This window comes from Meleagris gallopavo, chromosome Z (genome assembly GCF_000146605.3).
Source record: "Meleagris gallopavo isolate NT-WF06-2002-E0010 breed Aviagen turkey brand Nicholas breeding stock chromosome Z, Turkey_5.1, whole genome shotgun sequence".
NCBI classification, from domain to species: domain Eukaryota; kingdom Metazoa; phylum Chordata; class Aves; order Galliformes; family Phasianidae; genus Meleagris; species Meleagris gallopavo.
In genome coordinates this window covers 19,209,014-19,214,345 of record NC_015041.2, presented here as the reverse complement: position 1 = coordinate 19,214,345, position 5,332 = coordinate 19,209,014, and the positions used below count along the sequence as shown (strand labels likewise).

General features: G+C 33.5%; 1 protein-coding gene and 1 long non-coding RNA gene across 2 annotated transcripts in view; both read left to right on the top strand.

The window, feature by feature from the left end:
* ADAMTS6 (ADAM metallopeptidase with thrombospondin type 1 motif 6) overlaps positions 1 to 5,332 on the top strand; it is a 246,452-nt gene that overhangs the window by 87,704 nt on the left and 153,416 nt on the right.
* Positions 61 to 3,378, top strand: LOC109363923. The gene is made up of 2 exons (XR_002109824.2): positions 61 to 1,353; positions 3,321 to 3,378. It is a non-coding gene; the product is annotated as an uncharacterized LOC109363923 (long non-coding RNA).

Sequence of the window (5,332 nt, the reverse complement as noted above, 5' to 3'; positions counted from 1 at the left end):
TTAGCTTTTTTATTAGCCTTCTGTGGGGGACTTCGCTGGAGGCATTTCACAATTCTTAATAAGTGATGTGATCTAGTTCTCTTTTATGTTATGGAGATGTTCCAAGACTCTTAAGAAGATAATGATTTTCCTTTGCAAAAACCATGCTGTTAGATTTTATCAGGTTATGGCAATCTTAGTGATCTTGGTGTTCTGTTTTTAATTATTTATGCAACAAATTTGCCAGGAAGGCTAAGCAGAGGTATTGGTACTTCTCAATTTGTTAGAATAGTATTTGAGGAGAAGTGCTGATTATTTTATTTTTTTCTTAGCCACTTTGCTATGGCTTACTTGCCTGTTAGAAGTAGTAGTTAAATATTTCACTCATATGTTCAACATATTATTCTGTGGTGCATCTTTTTTTGTTTTGAAAATGAATTCCTAAGGTTTACTTTGAAGTTTATCATCATCAAGATAGCAAAGACACTTATTTCTTCTTTAAAGACTTACCACTTCTAGTACAGCTAGGAGGTTGCAGTTCATTATTTTACCTTAACAGATTCTCCCTTTGAGTAACATTTTGGCCCTCCTGGTTTTCGTCATACATGCTGTTGACATTTATATCTCTCTCAATAGACTTAACTTTAAGATGACATTTTAAAAACATGTGTGTGCCTATTGAACCCAACAGTTTCTCAACGTTTTTAATTTGACCAGTTTGACTTATGACTTTTTTCTGCTGACCATCCTGGTGCACTCTTTATTTACTTGTCTGCATATCTTTTGGCTTCTTCTGTTGTTTGTGTCCACAACTTTTGAATTCAAAGTCTTTTTGATGAACAAGTGAAAATTGTGGTAAGGAGAAATAGCCTAGTATGTTTATTGGAAGGCAACAGAGAGAACTGCTGAAGAACTTTGTGGATATATGGAAAAAAAACATGGTTTTATGGAATGGCACTTATTCTCACATTGTTTGTTTGTCAGGAAAGTAGTTGCCCAGATGAACCAAAGCATTTTTGAAAACTTTGCACTTTCTGATTCAATTGAAAATGTTGTTAGTATCTTATTTCAAAATATTTGAACAGTGTTATGGTTAGCTGATGTTACCAAATGATTTGATCCTGTCTGTAAATATAGAGTTGTTAACTGAAAACTTTTTGGATTCAAAGGGATTGCTCCGGTATGGACTTGACCTGAAGCAGCAGGTATGATTCAGTAACCTGTTAGTTTTTGTTGATCTGCATGGTAACTTTGCAGTTTTCTTGTTAATAGGCTGAAAAACTACCAGAAATCATGAATGACTCAATGTGCCCTGTGGATACCAAGGAAGAAATCTTGCGTGAATGTGAGAATATTTGGAAGGAGATGGAAAAGGTATGCAAATCATGAATATTAGTCTAGATTTGGTAATTTGTTGTTAACTGTAGTCATAATTTCTTGCTCATCTCCCTTCACTGCGTACTTACCACACCTCCTCCAAAGAAATGACAAGAACAACAGAATGAAGACCTTTAGAAAGGCAGGCATGTTGGCAGGGATGAAAAGCGTCCTGCAGAGTCAGTCTTTGTTTGCAATGTGCTGATTTAGTTACATCTTAAATAAAGTATAATGAGACAATACATTAAAACTTGCAAAAAATGCAATGATAGTTATTTGTATTCTGGTAATACCAATATACTAAAATGGGGGTCCTCTTTTTTGCTTTATTCAAGACAGGAATCAGTTGCTACTTACAAATATTTAAGGTCTTAAGGGAAAGACAGAATTGGAGGAGAAGAGAGATTCAGAAGGATGATGCTCTTAGCATACATTCATGCAAGCTTACAGTTGCAACCTCAATCATTAAATGTATCTCTTCTGTCAGGTGGTCCAATGTGTTAACAGTAAAGCTTTAAAGCAAGTTATATTTATTTATCTTCTTAATTAGGCCAAACCTAGTCAAAATAAACTCTTAACCATTGTGAGGGAATGTTATGCATTTTGTAGAAATTTGTTGAGACTAATGAAAACTCATGCTTTGCATAATGTTTTGAGTGTTGATTGCTTACCTTTTATTTTACCCGGTAAATGCACCACTTATTTAGCTTGTTCTTTACTGTAGGCTAAATGCATTAAAAGGATCAGAACTTTACATGAAAATACTTCACATCTTAAAGCAGAATGAAGTACATATAAACCGTGGTTTATAATGTGTACAAAATAGGTTTCTAAAAGACGTTATTAGCTCTGTGTGTAAACCTAACACTTTTGCATATTACTTAGAATTTTGCACAGTGTGTGTCTTACTAATGAACAAGCTGCAGAAAATCCTGTTTGTAGGCTTCTGAAATATCATAGCAAGTTACCAAATGAACTAGTGCTTAGCATGGTTTTGGAGGATGTGGATTTTCTGTGAGACTTTCAGGTAAGAAATGAAGATAGTGTTTATTATTTTTAACACAATTGGAAAACTTTTGAAATCTCGTATGCCAGGGCATTACATTCTGGATACAGGCAAGTTTTTATGAAGAAATCTAAAGAACTTTATTATCATTGAATTAGCTTCTCTGTTGATATAATCTAGGTTATCTTGTAATGTCTATTGTGCTGGCGTTAGTAATATTTAATACCAAAATCCTGTATTGTGTTTAGTTCCAAAACAGAATAATAAGGATTCCAAAGAACTACTTTTTAATTCTGCTGCTTATTAGTTTCCGTTCTGCCCAGACATGAGGTAGAATACATTGCTGAATTGTAGAAAACAAGAAAAAGTTTAGCAGGTGGCTTTTGCTATGCTCTGTGGTGGCCTGAATTTCGGTCTTGGTATTAAATTCGTTACAGTCAACAGCAACTGATGTGCTGTACACTTAAAAAAAAAAATAAGCCTGTTCCTCAACTGTGTAGTATATTGACCTGCTAAATGAGTTCTAACAAAAACTGTGCTATAATGTGATTGCTTTACTAGGAAACTTAGAGTAGTACCACTGGGTGTGTTAACTTCACAGCAGATTCTCTATTCAACATTGCTGTCCATGGCTGTCTTGTTTTCATAGTTTTTCGTGTTCTTAATTTGTTCAGTATTTTTCTCTGCGCTGATGTTTCCCTTGTAACTTGCTATTTTTCTCAAATTACACATCTTTTGTTAGCTGCTGCTTTTTTACTTTTCGATTAATTGATTTTTTTCTGCAGTATGATTTCAGAATATTTCTTTTATTTAGATTTTGAGGGATTTTGTAAGAGCCAAGTCGAAACTTTTTTTTCCTTACATTGAACAGTTACTGCTGCAATTTTAAAACATTATATTTCTTTCCTGCAAAAGGTAGGAATGAGTAAACATTGTCTATCTTTTGCTTTCCACCCAGTGTCAGAGCAAGCTAACACTTCTAACAGCAGAACCAGTGCCACAATCAGATGCCAAGGTAAGGCAATAATTTTTTTTTTATTCTTCACAAAATGTTCCCTGTAAGCAGAATATTTCCTTCAGAAAGAAGAAAACTAAATTGTCTTTGCTTACTCTCTGAAGTTGTTGTCTTTAGTCTTACAAACTTTGAGACTTAATTTGAAGTAGGTCAGTGCCCAGCAAATGCTGAACAGTTGCATTTATGCAGCTTCTTGCATAAATGCAAAAAGAGGAGAGGTTAAGTGCAGTCCTGCCGTGTAACCTGATTAAGAACTGACACAGGCAGAATGGTGGGATGTGTAACTTCAGTAGCTGTTTGGACTTGTTTTATTATATCTTTTTTTAAAAAATAAAATATTTTTTATATTTTATTTATCCCTTTAGTTTTACTCTGGAAGTTTGTGTTTGGAAAGTAAAGTTGTTCCTTGTTTGTGGGTATCAACAGGAAACTGACATGCTTGAGTTGGGAATGACCTAAGCAGTGCTAAGTGTATAAATATGTGCCCTTGGAATTTTGGGGAACATGCAAAAAGGCAATGTTGGCTCACTATTTAGTTGCTTGCAGATTCTAAATAGGAATTTTTAAAATTGAATTTATATGGGGACCCTTTATTTGGAAAGTATATTGGTTGAGGGCATGAAATACTTAGATATTATAAATCTCCATCGTACATGACTTGTAGGTGCACTCAGGTGGCTAATTCAATATATTGGAATGATAGAGCGCTTTTTTCGGGGATTTCTTTGTCAAACATATTCAAATATTAAATTTCTGGTTAATTACTAATTTTTAATTTCTTGCTACTGGTAAACTGTGTTCTAAAGTGGAATAAATAAAATGCAAAGAACTCTATTTATATGCACAAAGCACAATTTTTCTCTTCTTCAGTAGTGGATAGAATCCTAGCAGTAGAAATCACTTGTCTAGGCTTATTTGGGTGTAGGTTCAGAGGTTTTTAAATTTTTCTCTAGCTTTATTGAAGTCCATCATGGCCTTGTGATTAATTTTGGAGATAAGCTTTTTTTTAAATCTCTTGTAGTGAGACAGTTATTAAATGTAGTTGGAAAGATTTATTCCACTTCATGATTGAAAATGAGAAGGAGAGGAAAAGGTCATGTTAGACCCTCACTCAGCAATTTTAAGTGATCCTCATTTAAGCCCTAAGATAGGCACTTCTGTTATCAATGGCAAGCTGGCAAAGAAGCTGTGTTGTTTGTTTTTTTTTCCTTGTTGTTGAACTAATCAGTGAAGCTCACTCTTTAACCACCTCAAGGTCAAAATCTTGCATTCTACTGTGTGAGGTTTTATTATTCTTTAAGTTTGAGGATGATTCTGGTGTACAATGTAATGATTTGCTTATTGAGAAGTATGTTTTGCTAGGAATATATAAATACAACATGAGAAAGATATCTATTTATGCATATATTTGCAGTATGTATTTGTCTCTTGAAGAGACCTCAATCTACAGTTACTGAATGGTAGTGTTAATTTATTTGTATATCTCATGAATGAACACATTTTGTAGATCCTTTTTATCAATTTTTAAAGGTGTCAAAAATAGTGTTCCAGTATTACAAGAGAGATGATACCACCTAATCCACAGAATAAAAAACATTTGTGTGATGGATTTTTATTTTTTTAGTTTAAGGTTTTTGATTTTCTTTTCCTGTTCTTTAAAATACTTTAAAAGATTTCCAAGGTTGTTTTCTAAGATGTTATGAGTTGTGAAAATCCAAGTGTCAGTTCTTTGTTTTATTATGAGATCTTAGCTGATGATTCTTTTTCCCTTTTTTTGATGAAAAGAATATTGTCTTTTGTTGAAGACAGCAGTGCTTACTGCAATTAAACGCATCTTTATTTTCTTATACTGTAATCTGACAATATGTACTATGTATGTGTGTATTTTTCTTCGAATTATATGCACAATCTCCAATTTCAGGAAATGGAATAGTAATGATGTGTGTGTGTGTGTG